We start from the raw sequence: 19,128 nt of genomic DNA, 5'->3' as shown, positions 1-19,128 counted from the left end.
CAAGCTCAGATCAATAAGCTCGCTTGTAGATCTGCTATCTTTTGGCAAAGACATTTCATAGAGAGTGAAAAAAAAGACTTATCAAGTACGTTATTTACAGGTCCGTTTTACCAACTAGAAAAATATTGTTCCTTCGAAACAATTGTGGGCTCGCTTCAAGCCAAAAAACAATGGCTATAAAAGTACAAAATGTCAAGATCGCAGGCAGTGCTCTCTTTGACGTTACTGACGTCAAAGATTGGTCCATTTTGTTCCAAAAATGTGTTGTGCAAAAGTTGACCCGCTGGTGGCGCTATAACAGGCCAATGTAAAGAAGGGTGGTATCTGTTCCTTGACCTATTGGGAATGTGCTTGCAAGATTTCACGCACATTGCAGGCTGTGTTCATGATTTGAGGTGTTTTTGGCTTTGGCCACTTTATCGCTGCTTGCAGCTATATTCATTATTATTATTTTTTGTGTGTGTGTGTGCACTTCATAGGCATATTAGATAAAGGTCCTTAGATTGTGTGTAGAATGTTTCATGCAAATTGCAAAAAAAAAAATCCTAATGGGTTTAAGCGTTTCACAAACTGCTCAAAATGATATAGCGCCCCCCTTTGGCCAATTGGGGTAAGATTGGTTTTAGTGATATTTGGACTAACACTCTACATCTTTGCCAAATGCCATGAACATGTTGCTTTGCATGTATGATTTAGAGGCAGAAGAATAATTTGCATAAAACTGCAATATTCATTGAATTTATTTAAAAAAGCATGTTTCAATTTTAAAGAAATCCGATCTGACAGATCTTTAGATATTGGTCCAAAGTTCACGTAAAAAAAGTTTTGTGCACGTGGAGCGAAAATTCCAGAATAAAAGCGGGTTTACGCGTTTTACAAACTGCTCAAAATGGCGGAAAATTGAAGGGCGGAGCTTACTTAACAACGACACAGATGTCTTCCGCTTGAGTCAAAGCACGCGTGTAACAAGTTGCATGTCTTCAAACGAAACGAGTCATGACTTATGCCCGTTTGAAGTTTGGATTTTCAAACGCTTCGTATAGCGCCCCCCTTTGGCCGATTGGAATAAAATTGGTTTCAGTGATACTTTGACTAACCCTCTACATCTTTGCCAAATGCCATGAACGTGTAACTTTGCATGTATGATTTAGAGGCCGAAGAATAATTTGCATAAAACCGCAATACATATTGAATTATTAAAAAATCATTATTTAACGTACAAACTTCTCACCACATAGCCTGTGTAGATATAGGTTCAAAGTTCATGTGAAAAAAGTTTCATGCTCGTAACAAAAAAAAACCCAGGAGGAGATAGATTTTTACTGTTTTTCATATAATTCCGAATTGTGGGAGACCTAAAGGTCAGAGGTCAAAAGTTAGAGGGTAAAAGTTGTTCGGCATGAGGAGACGCATAAGTGTATACAGGTTTCATGGCTGTATGTATAACACAGCATGAGCTATACCTGTTCAAAGATCGCACTTTCGAAGGCTTCCTACAGCGCCACCATTTGGCCGATTGCTGTATAAAGTAATAGCACACGTCGCCACTGTAAGCTGAACACATTGATGTTTTTATTTTCATTTTCTCATTAAGTATGTAGGAGTTGAAAGGTGCCAAAGTATTGAGGAGAACTTACTAAACTAGAAAATATTGTTCCTTCGAAACAATTGTGGGCTCGCTTCTAGCCAGAAAACAATGGCTATAAAAGTACAAAATGTCAAGATCGCAGGCAGTGCTCTCTTTGACGTTACTGACGTCAAAGATTGGTCAATTTTTTCCAAAAATGTTATGCAAAAGTTGACCCGCTGGTGGCGCTATAACAGGCCAATGATAGAAGGGTGGTATCTGTTTCTTGACCTATTGGGAATGTGCTTGCAAGATTTCACGAACATCCCAGGCTGTGTTCATGATTTGAGGTGTTTTTGGCTTTGGCCACTGTAAGAGCCTTAATGGGATAATGTCATGATGACCTTACTTGCCCTTGATCTGAGTCACTTTGACCTGACTTTTCTTTGAAGTTGATAGTGGCCAATATTATGCAGCAGTGTGTAATTTCTCAATGATTATGTGCAGCAGTGTACAGTAATGATTGTTCTGTGTGGATTGGCCTGTCTTTAAGTGAGTGCTTGAGATTGGTGCTCCTTTATTGATGTGTTTGGTGTATGTTCTTTTCTCTGTTAAGTTTTTGGTCAGAACAGTGAAGCTAAGAGAGAGGAGAGCACATATTTATTTTACCACGTCCACGTGTCCATGAGACACATGTAAACTGTACTACTTTTTTTGCCTTTATTTCAGTAAAGAGTCTACGTTTACAACGTGCGTCATTATTTTTGTGCTCAAGATTTTTGGAAACTTTAGACATTACATTTAGTAAAAGAAATAGCTCACCTTTGGAAGAAAGGAAGATCTTTTGGATTCTAAGGAAATTACCAACCAGTTTCTGGATATCTTTTGGAAGAATTATTCTACACAACTCGATGAAGACTTTCTTGGAGGAAAATCAACAACTTTAAAGAAGGTAAAAAAAAAAAAAAAAAAACTGTTGAAGCCACTTCAGCCCCAGAGGTGAATTGATTCAAGCTACTCAGTGACTATTTTTCTCTGTTTGCTACTAAAAGCCATTGAAGACTCTGCGTGTTCAGAAGTTATATGCATCTGGTCTGTAAGAGAAGAAGTGTTAAAGAAGATACTTTTTATTGCCTTGCATAGAATTTACGCTCTGTTTTTGTGACATGATGGCTGAAGATGAGAAAAGTAACACTGTAGAAATGGAATCTAAAAGAATGAGTAAGCCTACTGAGAGGGCTTTGGAGGATAAACTGCATAGGCTCATTGGAGCCAGGAGAGGAAAATTAAGCCAGATAACTGCTAAAATACATGAAGTTGAAAGTCTGATGAGTGACGCTGCCAATCTAGAGGCAGTGCAAGGGTTGATGAACTATGAGATCAACACTTATGTTGCCGACTTTCAAGATTTCAATGAGCAGATAAGAAATCTTCTGCCTACAGAAGAAAAAGAGGCAGATGAAAAAAACTGGTTTGAACCTAAGATGCTGAATATCATTCAGTTTAAAGACAAAGCTAACAAATGGATGGATGCTTTACGTGTAAGCGAATTAGATGAAGAGGAAAAGGAGGAAGAGGAGGAGGATGAGATAGGTCCTGATGATAGTGCATCACAAGTGACTGTTCATAAAAATGGTTCAGTTGTTGAACGCACATCTGTCTTATCCACTCGTACTTCAGTTCGAGCTGCTGAAGAAGCAAATCTAGCTGCTTTAGTTGAACGTGCCTCAGCTTTAAAGGAGAAACAGAAGCTTGAGTCGGAGGTAGCACGTATGAAAGCAAAGCTAGATCAGCTGAACTTGGAAGTAGAAATTGCTGAAAAAAGAGCTAAAGTAAAAGTACTCAGAGAGTACGAAGGAAGGGATGGCATGAACAGTTATGTCCGCTCAAAAGTGTCAGGAGGTTCTCGAACGAAAAAAGAGACAATAAGCCATCCTACCACAACTAAAAGCAAGACTACAACCAAGTCACCACAAGTTACAGGAACACAGGTTGTGATGCCAAGGCACACAGACACCAATGACAGGCAACAGCTTGATAGAAGCAGTGATGGCATTCTTCAAGTAATGGAGAAGCAGAATGCAATTACAGAACTGCTAGTTAAGCAGCAGTCCAAGGCTCAGCTTCCAGTCAAAGAGGTCGCAGTGTTTAAAGGTAACCCACTTACCTATCGATCATTTATCAGAGCTTTCGAACAAGCTATTGAGCAGAGAACTGATAATGATCAGGACAAGTTATATTACTTGCAACAGTACACTGCAGGAGAACCACAAGACCTTGTACGTAGTTGCGAGCACATGCCACCGCACAGAGGATTTAGGGAAGCAAAACGACTGCTAGAGAGACATTATGGAGATGAGTTGGTGATTGCTAGTGCTTACATTGACAAAGCCTTGCAGTGGCCACAAATTAAGACAGAAGACGGAAAAGCACTGAACGCTTATGCTGTATTTTTGACTGGCTGTCGCAACACAATGGAAGATGTGGCGTTTATGGAGGAAATGGATAATCCCACAAATATGAGGATGGTGGTATCCAAACTACCCTACAAAATGAGGGAAAGATGGCGTGATTCAGCTTTCCAAATCTTGGAAAGAAGAGGACACAGAGCAAGATTTGCTGATCTTGTCGTTTTCATTGAGCGTCAAGCTAAAGTAGCTATGGATCCACTCTTTGGAGACCTCCAAGAGAGTCGCACATCTACAGCAGCGAAAAGCCAGGAAAGGGGAAAACCCATCAAAAGTGGAGTGAAAGGAAGCTTTGCTACCAATGTGGCAGTGGAACAGAAAAAGCCAGATGCAACGGCAAAGCAACCTAATCCAGCTAAAGCAGCCAACGCTTTTGAGACCCCATGTCTATTCTGTCAAAAGAATCACACGTTGGAATCCTGCAACAAAATTAAAGGGATAGCACACAAAGAACGTGTTGAGTTCATAAAGACAAAGGGACTTTGTTTTGGGTGTCTAACACAAGGCCATCTTAGCAAAACCTGCAAGAAGAGGATGGACTGCAAACAGTGCTCAGGTAAACACCCAGAAATTCTTCACCAAGAGAAAGAAGCCATTAAGAATGCAAATGTGTCAGAGAGCACTAACAGCACTCGCAGCAACGAAGAAGTCACAGGCACTCAACAATCTGTTCCTCAGGAAATAGTTGGCTATACTGGGGGCGGAGAGACTGATTGTATGTTATCAATAGTGCCAGTGAAAGTGAAGTCTCGTAGCAGTGGAAGGACTGTAGACACATATGCTTTTATGGATCCTGGCAGTACAGCGACTTTCTGTACAGACAAGCTCAGAAAGAAGCTGAACGTCAAAGGAAAGCAGACTCAGATCTTGTTGAGTACGATGGGCCAAGATAAACCAGATGGACCAAGGCTGGTTGATAGTTACAAGATCTCTGACCTGGAGGTGTGTGGCCTAGAGGAGAGTACTTACCTTGAGTTACCTAAAGTCTACACACACGATAGCATCCCGGTTCAGAGAGAAAACATACCGAGCCAACAATATCTGCAAAAATGGCCTTACCTGAGTGAGGTATGCTTACCACACCTTGACGCTGATGTGGGCCTTCTCATAGGTGCCGACAATCCTAAGGCAATGGAGCCGTGGCACGTAATTAATAGTAGAGATGAAGGGCCCTATGCTATTAAGACTGTACTGGGCTGGATGGTCTGTGGATCTGCGAAGAACGAGAACGAACAGTCCAAAGATACGACAGCTCACTACAGCATCAACCGAATCTCAGTGTTGGAATTAGAACAGTTACTGGTGCAACAGTATAACACCGACTTTCCAGAGCGTCATTACGATGACAAGGATGAGATGTCCCAGGAAGACAAACAGTTTATGCTGTCAGTTCAAGAGAACACAACACTTGTGGATGGACATTATTGTGTTGGGCTTCCGCTGAGAGACAAAGAAGCTAAAATGCCAAACAACCGCTGTGTGGCAGAACAGCGAGCTGCTAGCTTGAAGAACAAGCTGAGAAAGAACGAAGTGTTTCTTGAGGACTACAAAGACTTCATGAAAGGCCTACTCGACAAAGGTTATGCTGTTGAAGTTCCACAAGAGCAACTTGTTCGTGATGACAACAGGGTCTGGTATGTCCCACACCACGGGGTGTACCACCCGAAGAAAAAAAAGATGCGTGTGGTCTTTGACTGCACAGCCTCCTTCCAGAATGTGTCGCTGAATGGTCAGTTGATGCAAGGACCTGACCTCACCAATACACTCATTGGTGCCTTAATGAGGTTTCGGGAAGAACCAATTGCGATGATGGCAGACATTGAGTCAATGTTCTACCAAGTGAGAGTTCCAGAAACGGATGCCGATCTGCTGCGCTTTTTATGGTGGCCAGAAGGTGACCTAGACGCAACGATGAAGGAGTACAAGATGGTGGTACACCTCTTTGGAGCGACATCATCTCCTAGCGTTGCATCCTATGCATTGCGAAGAACAGCAGAGGATAGGCGAGACTCTGCAGACTCACAAGCTGTGGAAACCATTCTGCACAACTTCTATGTTGACGATTGTTTAAAATCTGTGGCTACGGAAGAAGAAGCAGTTGTCTTGGTGCAGAACCTTCGAGACTTGTGTGCGCAGGGAGGTTTTAACCTCACGAAATGGGTAAGCAATAGCAGAAAAGTGCTGTCATCCATACCTGCGGAGCACAGAGCCAGTGAGCTAAAAGACCTCGATCTCACTCATGATGCTCTACCCACTGAACGGGCCCTTGGGGTGCAGTGGTGCATCGAAGATGATACGTTTACATACAGTATCAAGCAGCATGACAAGCCATTGACCAGAAAAGGTATGCTTTCTGTTGTAAACTCCATCTATGATCCTCTTGGATTTCTGGCACCGTTTGTACTTCCTGCCAAGCTTCTTCTGAGAGACCTGTGCAAGGCCAAGCTAGAATGGGATGAAGAGATCAGCAGCTGGCAAGCTGATCAGTGGTGTAAGTGGCTAGAAGATCTCACTAACCTCTCAGACTTCACCATCAACAGATGTGTTAAACCTGCCGACTTTGGAAACACAGTAGAAGCAAGATTGCACCACTTTTCTGATTCAAGTGAGGATGCCTATGGCACAGCATCTTACCTTGTCCTGACAAATGAGCAAGGCAGAACTCATTGTACCCTGGTGATGGGGAAGTCCAGAGTAGCCCCACTTAAACAGATGACTATCCCAAGACTTGAGTTAACCGCAGCTGTTGTTGCCGTGAAAGTGGACAAGATGCTGCGAGAAGAAATACAAATCCCACTTCAGCAGTCTACTTTCTGGACTGACAGTACAACAGTCCTCAAGTACATAGACAGCGAGACCGCTCGCTTCAAGACCTTTGTGGCAAATAGGATTGCTCTGATACGAGAGGCTACCAAACCATCGCAATGGAGGTACGTCAGAACCTCTCAGAATCCTGCTGATCAGGTCACAAGAGGAATGAACGCCAAGCGCCTGATGCTAAGTGAAACATGGCTGAACGGGCCACAGTTTCTGTTGCAGCCAGAAAGTGAATGGCCAAAGAGACCAGACAGCTTGACTCAAGATCCGCAAAATGATCCAGAAGTCAAGAACATCATGGTGAACACCATCGCAGCTGAAGAAAAGCTTGACCCTGTGAACACCTTGCTTCAGTACCACTCAAGTTGGGACCGACTCAAAAGAGCGGTAGCTTGGATGTTGAGAGTCAAGGAAATGTTGATCCACCTGAAAGACAAAAGGAAAGAGTTACAAAACTCGATCAATCAGTTGGAACAAGATCCCGAGAAACAGAAGGTGCTAATCCAACGGCGCATGGAAAAGTACAAATCTACTCTGGAAAAGAGATCACTTACCTTGGAACAGCTGATAGATGCAGAAACAGAAATCATTCGATACAGCCAAGGTCAAAGCTTTCCTGAGGAGCTGAAGGCTCTCCGCAGTAACCTGCCAATCAAAAGAAACAGTCCGTTGTATAAGCTGGACCCTGCTCTACAAGACGACATGTTGAGAGTTGGAGGACGGCTGGACAGATCCGCTCTGCCAGAGGAAGCAAAGCATCCGGCGATCATCTCAAAACACTCCAGAGTTGCCACTCTCATCTTGCAGGATGTTCATGAAAAGATTGGACATTGCGGGCGCAACTTCATGTTGTCGCAGCTGAGACAAAGATTTTGGATCCCTCAAGCGAATTCAGCTATCCGGAGTCTTATATCAGGATGCACAGTCTGTAGGAGACTCAGAGGCCGACTTGGAGAACAAAAGATGGCAAATCTGCCTGAAGATCGTCTTCTACCAGATAAACCACCTTTCACCAATGTAGGTGTCGACTACTTTGGACCCTTTGATGTTAGACGGGGCCGGGGTACCGTCAAAAGATATGGCGTAATATTTACCTGCCTTACCATCAGAGCCGTGCACATTGAAGTAGCGGACAGTCTCGACACCAGTTCCTGCATCAATGCCCTGCGACGGTTCATAAGCAGAAGAGGCCAGGTCAGCATTATGCGCTCTGATAACGGCACAAACTTTGTTGGCGCTGAAAAAGAACTGCGAGAGGCCATTGGAAACCTGAACCACTCACAGATTGAAAAGGCTATGCAGAGGAAGGGCATCAAATGGATTTTCAACAGCCCAGCTGCCTCCCACCAAGGAGGGGTCTGGGAGCGACAAATCCGTACTATACGCAAGATCCTCAGTGCCCTGGTGAAAGAACAGACCCTCACAGACGACAGTCTTCAAACTCTCATGTGTGAGGCTGAAAGCATAATTAATAGCCGACCTATCACGAGCCCATCAGATGATCCTCACGATATTGAGGCTTTGACACCCAACCACTTGCTGCTGTTGAAGGCACAGCCTAGCATGGCACCGGGAACCTTCACTAAGGATGATGTGTATGCTAGACGACGGTGGAGGCAAGTGCAATATCTTGCAGATTTATTCTGGAAGAGATGGACTCATGAATACCTGCCTCTTCTCCAGGAGCGGCAGAAGTGGACTAAGCTGAAGAGAAACTTCATGATTGGAGACGTAGTGCTTGTGGTTGACAGTTCAGCCCCACGAAGCACCTGGATAATGGGACGAATTACCCAAACCATACCTGACTCCAGTGGAACAGTGCGCAGAGTGAAGCTGCAAACAAAAACTAGTACTCTGGAGAGACCGATACATAAACTGTGCTTGCTGCAAGAAGCAGTGTGAACACAAGAAGAACACATGAAGACATGTGAAGACGAAGACTGACGAATAGTAGACTAGAATTGTTTATTATATGCTTATTATAGACATATGTAGAACGGCTCTTAGTATTTTTGTTGATTTGATAATTGTATTGTATAACCAATTAGGGGCCGGATATGTAAGAGCCTTAATGGGATAATGTCATGATGACCTTACTTGCCCTTGATCTGAGTCACTTTGACCTGACTTTTCTTTGAAGTTGATAGTGGCCAATATTATGCAGCAGTGTGTAATTTCTCAATGATTATGTGCAGCAGTGTACAGTAATGATTGTTCTGTGTGGATTGGCCTGTCTTTAAGTGAGTGCTTGTGATTGGTGCTCCTTTATTGATGTGTTTGGTGTATGTTCTTTTCTCTGTTAAGTTTTTGGTCAGAACAGTGAAGCTAAGAGAGAGGAGAGCACATATTTCTTTTACCACGTCCACGTGTCCATGAGACACATGTAAACTGTACTACTTTTTTTGCCTTTATTTCAGTAAAGAGTCTACGTTTACAACGTGCGTCATTATTTTTGTGCTCAAGATTTTTGGAAACTTTAGACATTACAGCCACTTTATCGCTGCTTGCAGCTATATTTATTATTATTATTTTATTATTTTATTTTATGCACTTCATATGCATGTTAGATAAAGGTCCTTAGATTGCGTGTAGAATGTTTCATGCAAATTGCTAAAAAGAAATCCTAGAATAAAAACGGTTTTAAGCGTTTCACAAACTGCTCAAAATGATATAGCGCCCCCCTTTGGCCAATTGGGGTACGATTGGTTTTAGTGATATTTGGAATAACACTCTACATCTTTGCCAAATGCCATGAACATGCTACTTTGTATCTATGATTTAGAGGCAGAAGAATAATTTGCATAAAAATGCAATATTCATTGAATTATTTAAAAAAGCATGTTTCAATTTTAAAGAAATCCGATCTGACAGATCTTTAGATATCGGTCCAAAGTTCACGTAAAAAAAGTTTTGTGCACGTGACGCGAAAATTTCAGAATAAAAGCGGGTTTACGCGTTTTACAAACTGCTCAAATTGGCGGAAAATCTAAGGGCGGAGCTTACTTAACAACGACACAGATGTCTTCCGCTTGAGTCAAAGCACGTGTGTAACAAGTTGCATGTCTTCAAACGAAACGAGTCAAGACTTATGCCCGTTTGAAGTTTGAATTTTCAAATGCTTCGTATAGCGCCCCCCTTTGGCCAATTGGAATAAGATTGGTTTCAGTGATATTTGGACTAAACCTCTACATGTTTGCCAAATGCCATGAACGTAACACTTTGCATGTTTGATTTAGAGGCAGAATAATACTTTGCATAAAACCGCAATATGAATTGAATTATTAAAAATTAATGGTTTAACGTACAAACTTCTCACCACATAGACTGTATAGGTATTGGTCCAAAGTTCATGTGAAAAAAGTTTTGTGCACTTGACGCGAAAATCCCAGGAGGAGATAGATTTTTACTGTTTTTCATATAATTCCGAATTGTGGGAGACCTAAAGGTCAGAGGTCAAAAGTTAGAGGGTAAAAGTTGTTCGGCATGAGGAGACGCATAAGTGTATACAGGTTTCATGGCTGTACGTATAACACAGCATGAGCTATACCTGTTCAAAGATCGCACTTTCGAAGGCTTCCTACAGCGCCACCATTTGGCCGATTGCTATAAAAAATAATAGCACACTTCGCCACTGTAAACTGAACACATTGATGTTTTTATTTTCATTTTCTCACTAAGTATGTAGGAGTAGAAAGGAACCGAAGTTTTGAGGAGAACTTGATCTAGGAATAAATAAATAATGACAATATCTAAAGTGTGCTCGCCTTATAGGCGAGCCCACAATAAACAAATAAATAATGACAATATCTAAAGTGTGCTCGCCTTATAGGCGAGCCCACAATTATAGAGGGTTTAAGTGGTACCGGATATGCAGCTCGGCAAATAAAAGGTGAATTGATCCCAGTGCAGGACGGAGGACGACATCACGATAAATTAAATCTCCACGATACGAGTATTGTGAGTGTTTTTCTTTTTTTATCACAATAAACGATAATATCACGTATCGTCCCATCCCTAGTTCTGGCAGAAGGTGATAGACAATCATCAGGTAACAGCCTCAGTGTGGGGCACACGGGCCCATATGGTATTACGTCTAACAGTCCAGGTGTTGCCACCATCCATCAAGTGCCCTTAAACACTTATGGCATTTTTAGTTTTATTTTGTGACATTTTGACATTTTCTCACATTTCCGGAAATGGTTTCATATGTCCAAAAATAGTGATGCCAGGGTGAAAGTGATCACAGTAAGTAAGCCAAACAAAGTGTAAGTGTGTGTGTGTGTGTGTGTGTGTGTGTGTGTGTGTGTGTGTGTGTGTGTGTGTGTGTGTGTGTGTGTGTGTGTGTGTGTGTGTGCGTGTGCGTGTGCGTGTGCGTGTGCGTGTGTGTGTGCGCGCGCGTGTGTCTGCGTGTGTGTGTGAGTGCGTGCGTGCGTGCGTGCGTGTTCGTTACACTGCAGTTGTTTAAATTTGGGTATTGGGTTTCCATCCTCACTCAGATGTTAATGATGAGAGCCATTCATTAAGCAGGGCTCAGACCTGTGTGTCCTTCATGTTACGCTCATTGATTGCAGTGACTCAGCTCCTGGATTACAGTCCAGTCCAGATGTGGCCTGGCTGACAGCCGAGCTGTCACTTCTTATCCGCTGATGGCTGAGCGCCCGCCCTGAAGAGGCTGTTTTAAAAAGCACGCCTGCACCTGCACAGTAACCAGCACTGGTCTGAGAGCGTCCCCACAAATATAGTAGAATCTGAGAAATATTGAGCCAGGTGCAGATCTTATTTAGTTAAAAACTGAGGGCCTTTTCGACATGCAATTTGTCACTGCCTGAGACTAGGAGAGCCGAGTCATCCGCGAACAGGAACAGATTGCAGATGACACAAGCAGATGACATGTCGTTTACATATATTAGGTACAACAGAGGCCTCCCAAGTATAATAATACAAACGTGTGTGTGTGTTCACCTGTAGATGAGATGTGTGGTAAGTGTGCCTGCTGGGGGGGGGATTGTTGACAGCAGCAGTCTGGTCTTAACTCTCAAATACCTGGAACGTGCCCGAGTCGCATTAGATTTTAACCACTTTAACCATTATTTTATGCTTTAACTTTAGAAAAATAGCAGATATACAAGCTCACAGCTCACGAGCTTGTAGATCTGCTATTTTTGAAAAATCGTGAAAATGAGTGCAATTCTTTGAATATCTTTGACCCGACTTCTAAATCCTTCCCCTAAATCATGCTGTTCTCAAACCTTTTCATGTCAAGGACCCCCAAAATGACAGGTATTTGGCCACGGACCCCCATCTCAAAATATGTTGTTCCAGGGACCACCCAGAAGTAAATATTTGAGTTACAAATGTTCGCTTTTAAGTAGATATATTCAAAGACTTCATGATTTTTCAAAAATAGCAGATCTACAAGCTCGTATCTGTGAGCTTGTATATCTGCTATTTTTCAATAGTTAAAGCAGTCAATAATCCTAGGCCTAAATGGTCTTAAGCTGGCTCTGCAGAGATCATCCACCAGGCGTGCATCTGCAAAATCAGGAACAGAAAACCAAAATAACACACTCTCATCCTCGCCCTTCATCCGCACCTTGTTTGTTACACCCTTGTACATCAGCGTAGTGACATTTAAAGGTACGTTTAGACGTAAATGGCAAAATAAAATGTCAGATAAGCTGCCGGCGTTTTCGGGGGTTGAAAAAGTGAAACCACCCTCCAGAGTGGAAATCTTTGAAAACGTTCCACGTCTGGTCTCCTTGTGCAGGGGCGTCACAAGGGGTAGGAAAGTGGGACTGAGTTGCTGGGGCCCAAGGTGGAGGGGCCCTAATAACTTTATCTATTGAAAAATAGCAGATATACAAGCTTGTAGATCTGCTATTTTTGAAAAGTTGTGAAAATGTGTTAAAGTCTTTGAATATATGTATTTTTTATGCGAACATTTCTAACTCAAACTTTGCTTCTGGGGGTCCTTGACATAGGTTTCTTGCACACATTTTCACGATAAAAAAAATAAATAGCAGATCTACAAGCTCACAGCGCGGCACTCGGTGCGCAGAATTTGGTGTGACGCCCCTGTCCATGTGCACAGGAACAAACACGTGATGGCATGGCTCACAGTGCAGAGCTGTGGAGCCACGCTGAATGTAAACAAAGCGAGTGCGACAACTGTTATAGGAAGTAGAGCGGATGTGTGTCACTGGTCTATCTGGCAGTGCGCCACCTGGCAACATGGCATGCACACTACAGCGTTTTCAATCACTGATGAGTCTCTGCCTCTGGGAGCTATTTTGATTGTCTTAAGTACCAGCTCTTATGCCTTAACTTAACACATTGGCCACCATCATACATACTGTTTTATTTACCTGTTGTTCAATGGCACCGTGCGCCACTGCGCCAGCGTGGCCAGTCTGTCCACTCCCGTTTGCCTACGTTCAACGCCTTGTCTCTCACACGGAGAAGAAAAAACGACGATCTGTGTGTAAGCTATGGTCCATAGAAAACAGGCAGTGTTTTACCAAACAATCCATTTGGGAAAAGAAGAGGAGATACGTCCATGTTTGTGCAGGAGCTTGTACACAATGCAATGAGGAAGTACAGACGGGGGCGCCACGGAGGCACCTGCTTACCTGGTTACCATGGTAACCTGCTAACCTGTGACCGGGTTTGGCGGGGGAGGTGTTAAAGGCCTGTCCATACTGCCTTCCATACTGAGTTCCGACTTTCTGACGTGCAGCTTTCCGAACTCTAATTCGGAGTAATGCTTTTCAGAAGATGCGAGTGACGTCATTTTGTAGTTGAAACGGACCGACGAAAGGTTCGGTGGTTGGAGACAGTATGGACAGGCCTTTAAGTTAAGGCATAAGAGCTGGTACTTAAGACAATCAAAATAAAGCCCTCCGACCTCCGTGTAAATGCAGAATAAAAAGTGACAACCAAACGGCACTTTACCGTTTTCTGTTCTGATCTATGCCTTGTAAAGTGAGCCTTAGATTCTCTTGTTTGTGTTCGAAGCCCGTAACGCTCTTACACTTCCCTATATTGTGGAACCTTTTTGTTATTTTGTTGATTGAAATCTATTAAATGCAGGCCTATTTATTATGAACTCACAGTGTTTCCGCAAACATTTACTGGAGCATTATGTGTAGGACACTTCCGGTAAACAGCAGACATACAAGCTCACGTCGCGTCGCAGATGCAACCGTTGTGAGCTTGTAGATCACACTCGGCTGCGGGGCCGGAAGCTCTGTGCAACTTCTGCGCAATGCTCGATGGGATGTTGTAAAGTTGTGGATAGAATTGTACTCTCTTTATACTTAACACATACACAGCCATTTACAATATGCTTGTGCGCCTATACTGCCAGGAATATTATTAATTTCCAAGTTATCAGTAGCCTAACCCAGCAGGGATCATATAATTGCAGAATGTACTGTAGTACACGTACTATACCACTAGAGTGTGCCCAACGATTAGGTCTTGCAGTCTGGACTCAGCCTGGACAGCATGTGGACCATAATGGCCGCCTATGGAGCCGCCATTATGGCTCCCGGTCCGCCGAACGGGAGCGATCCTGGAGCGTGCGCACGACGTGCACGCGCCGTGTACACTCGTTTTTGCTCCTGAGTGACCACTCTGTCAGCCTGCCATTTTTTTCCGAATGAAAATCTGTCTAAATATGGTAAAGTTTGATAAGAAAAACGTCAGCTTTCAATGCTATGGAAAGGCCTATGCTTTGTTATGGCCGAACGACTTCCGGGTTACGTCATCGATGATGTCATTTCCATCGCATTTTCATAGCTTAAGCTTATATGAACCTAGAATGGTCATTTATAGCTCAAAAAATGTCAAAAAAATACCAAAAAAATCAGAAAATGATCCCCAAGGCGACGTTTGGCGATCTGGCTGGCTAATGCCTCATTCACACTACAGATATATAGTTGAACGTTTTGCTTGGTAATTCAATGTAATCTCAATGGAAACCAGCTTTAAAGATGCAGGACACACAAAGAACAAAGCTTTGAAAGCTTTAAAGCTGGTTTCCATTGAGATTACATTGAATTACCAAGCAAAACGTTCAACTATATATCTGTAGTGTGAATGAGGCATAAGAGTTAATACATAATGGATTTTTTATTTTGTTGGCCTGTTTGTTACTGTATCTTCTCTGTTCTCTGGACTATATTTTATAACTGAAAATCGTTGTAGCTTGCCTATAATATAATAATATAATAATAATTTCGCTGGTTTGTTCCATCTTCATTTACGAACATTAGACTTTGTGGGCTTTGTTTGGCGGTTGGCATTGGGAAGTAAACACTCAAAACACCCCAAATCCCTGTTTTGGAACATGTGAAATATGCCCCCAAACAGTTCACTCCTCATCCCTGTTGTTCCTCTTTGGCTTTGAACGGAGCCACTTTATCCACAAAATGAAATTCACTATGCCTGAAGTAAGTGACAGATTGAGTTCATTGAGCAGCCTGAAAGCGTCGCAAGTCTCGCTACCCATTCCTCCTCCTCGTCAGTGAATCGTGCTACCACCTGGGACTTTTGAATGGATATTATGAATATATATAGCTCCCATCGTGCGGAGGGAAGACTTGAAAATTAATTAATATGAATCTCGCTTTCCCAGCCATTATATTGGGTCCTGTCCTATTTGTCAATTCCATGTGCCTGCCGGGTTGGGAGAACGGCATCTCCCACAATGCCTGCTGAAAGGCAGGGATGATTTCTTTACGGGGTTTTTGTGTTGTGGCAATGAATGTTGTCACATGGTGATAAATATAAATATTTATCACCTCGTTGAGGTGCTGGTCTGATTGGGGGGTCTTAACGAAGTCACGCACAATGAGTTTCAGTGGGTTGTTAATTACTCTCTTTTGCTTGATTGAGTAGGCAAAACATTAGTGAGAGACAGGGGTGTCACACCAAATTCTGGGCCCTGGGTACTGCGGGCCCCCCATGAATGTTCTTCATGGGGGGGGGGGGGGGGGGGGGGGGGTTTAACCCATTTAGACTGGGAATGCATTATTTTGCGCTTTAACTATTGAAAAATAGCAGATATACAAGCTCACAGCAAGTTTGTAGATCTGCTATTTTTGAAAAATCTTGAAAATTTGTGCAAGGGTTTGAATGTCAGTGGTGCTCAAACTTTTTCATGTGAAGGACCCCCAAAATGATATGTATTTGGCCACGGATCCCCATCTCAAAATATTTAGTTCCAGGGACCCCCTAGAAGCAAAGTTTGTGTTACAAATGTTTGCTTAAAAAATATATACATTCAAAGATTTGCACACATTTTCATGACTTTTCAAAAATTGCAGATCTACAAGCTCGCAATGCGGCCCTCGGTGCCGCGCTGTGAGCTTGTATATCTGCTATTTTTCAATAGCTAAAGTATAAAATAATTAAGGCCCCTCCACCTTGGGCCCTAGTAACTCAATCCCACTGAGAAAACCATCACTGACTGAGGGCGGCTGGTCTCACGGATTCATAATGGTCATGATTGTTATTGGTGGTTACAGTGTGGGCTCCTTTCTTGCTTTTTGATCTCTGTTTGGTTTTAGATCCAGCACCTGCTGCCTTCAAAGGATAGGCGTGACTTCGTTTGATCTCGTTTGATATATCACATATAAAACAAAGCTCCTTTCTGTGTCAACTGGTGTCGCGGACCACCAGCGGATCGCAATTATTTTGCATAATTGTCATAGTTGTTTCAGAAGGGTTCATACACTTTGAAACATAAAAACATATATATGTATCTTACATCTTACATCTTACATATAGTAATTGGAGAAGGGCTCCATGGAGTCACAATGGCTTATGCTCCCTATTCCCAGCAAACCACTAATCCTAGAGGTTCCACGCTTGGCATATGTACTGATCAGTACTCTGGCAACGTTATAGGCACATTTGCCACCATGCTATGTACTTACATCGTATACAATTAATATAAAACATCATTTTTTATACAGGCATATATTTTAGCCACCTCTTGCTAGGACCACCTTTTCTGCCACTAGAGGGCGGAAAAGGACTGTGCAGCCAGGGGCCATTCAGGTCAACACAAGCCCAGAACATCTCACACACACACACGCACACGCACACGCACACGCACACACGCACACACACACACACGCACACACACACGCACACACACACGCACACACACACACACACACACACACACACACACACACAGACTGTCCATGTTTGCATATTTTCTCTTTGTCATTTAAATATTATAGTGACTGTGACAGTGGTGTCAAGTGAATCTAACAGTTTAATTGACATTTATTATTTACATCACATTTTAATTTTATTTATTTTATACAAAATGGCAAAATAGATTTTTATGCCTGTTGACAGGCAAGGTTGATTCTATAGGCTATTTAGGTGTATTATATATCTTAGACCTATATAGGCTAATAGCCTACATATCTATTTTGTATAGCCTAATGTTAAAACAATATAGGCCTACAATAGTGTTCATTTTACAATACTGTTCAATACTGCACCAAAGAATGTAGTATCGGGACATAGATTAATTAATTATTTCGGCGCACCTGATTCCAATAGCTCTGTATTTATGTGATTACTATGGAGTGCATAGGATAGCCGTGTGTAGGTTTGACATGTACTGTAACACCACTGTCACAGTCACTATAATATTTAAATGACAAAGAGATAATATGCAAACATGGACAGTCTGACAGCAGAATTGAGGGTAGGTGAAATGGCTCAGACAGGTAGGTGAAAAGACTCTCCTCCAAGGCGAAAATGCCAGGCGAAAGGACCAAATGCGTGTAGGCGAATATGTTATAGGCGAATATGCCTGACACCCTAAAAAAGACTAACTCACTTTCAGACAGCCCAGACCGGGTGGGGAGGTGGGGCCACGGCCGCTTAAGGGACTGGAGGAGGTTGTGTTATTATTTAGGTGGCGTAGAACATTACTGTAACTATATATATATATTTTACCATTAGTGTCCATGTGTGCCTTTTTGTTAATGATAAATCTTGGATATTATCTCACTACCTTAATCAGAATACGTACCAGCCAGTCTGTCCGCATTTCTGCTAACTCTGCGTCCGACTGTCCGTTGTTCAATTGTGTAAAAAACATAATACAAAAATGCCTCGCTGATCATCTACTTTTCCTGTGGCTGGGCAGGTGGCGCAGGGCTGGCCCTAGGTGGCTGTCTGGGGCCCCACGCAGTCAGGGCCGTGTTTGGTTGTAGGCCATTCCCTTTAACTGGCCAATAGGGATATGTGGGCACTTGGAGAGGTGGCCACCTACACAACTGGGCACTAGGGACATAAAGGGGAGCACACACTGAACGCGGGCAGCTGCGCAGCGTCGCATCGCGGTATCGACGCACGTAAAGTGCCGCGCGGTAACCCCAACTGGATGCGGCGCGCTGCCACACAGCACATCCATTTCCCCCGGTGGGGAGAAGCATGGGAGAACATGTTCAACGCTCGGCAACGCTGGACAAATAGAACAGTGGCGTATCGGCACGGCAGACGAGGCGTTCCGCGCCGCCTCCGCTTCCAGCGTGTGTCCCCCTTAAGCCCCCGCAGGGGGCTTTTTTCTAGTATATATATATATTGGAAATAGCAGATCTACAAGCTTGTAGACCTTGTAGATCGGCTAATTCCACTATTTCAAAACACATTTCGTGCATAAATTCATTATGGTGTATTTTGACCATAATATATTATTTATTAGTGTGGTTGCCCCTGCAGGGGAACCAGACTATATTATTTAATCATCAAGTAGAACTCCATAATGGTGACGGCTCTATGCAGCATTATGCTGTTCTGTATGGAGCCATGCACTGCTCTCCACCTCTCTGTCTCTTCACCTGATGGGACTCTTGTCTCAGTACCCAGCTCTCTCCACCAGGGGGGGCCAGTGTAACTTTTCAATGCTCACAGTAGTTCACCCTGCCCTCCCCCTCTCTCTCTCCTCCAGTGTTGTGCCTTTTATGTTGTAGTTCAACTAGAGGGTCGCACATCTAGTTTAAAAAAAAAAAAAAAAAAAAAAAAAAAAAGGTAAAAAGAAAAAAAAAAAAGTTTAAAAAAAAGTAAAAAACAAAAAAAAAAAATGGGGGGGGGGGGGGGAACTATTGTGCCGCAGCGCACGTTTCCGGTCGGACATATTTGACCGCCGGACGCACTTCCGGTTAGGAACTCCGTGTGCCACGTGATCAGTCCTAGCCAATTGGAGTGCTGCATTTGGTCTGTTGGTCCTACCAAACAAAAACC

At 43.0% G+C, this 19,128-nt stretch overlaps 1 protein-coding gene across 1 annotated transcript in view; it reads left to right on the top strand.

Moving 5' to 3' along the window:
* Positions 1-19,128, top strand: part of micu1 (mitochondrial calcium uptake 1) — a 102,244-nt gene that overhangs the window by 79,190 nt on the left and 3,926 nt on the right. The window lies entirely within an intron of this gene.

Source organism: Nannobrachium achirus (genome assembly GCF_963921795.1).
Source record: "Nannobrachium achirus genome assembly, chromosome: 13".
In the NCBI taxonomy this organism is placed as follows: domain Eukaryota; kingdom Metazoa; phylum Chordata; class Actinopteri; order Myctophiformes; family Myctophidae; genus Nannobrachium; species Nannobrachium achirus.
Note: the sequence above shows the minus strand (reverse complement) of the source record. Positions and strands in the feature narration are given on the sequence as shown.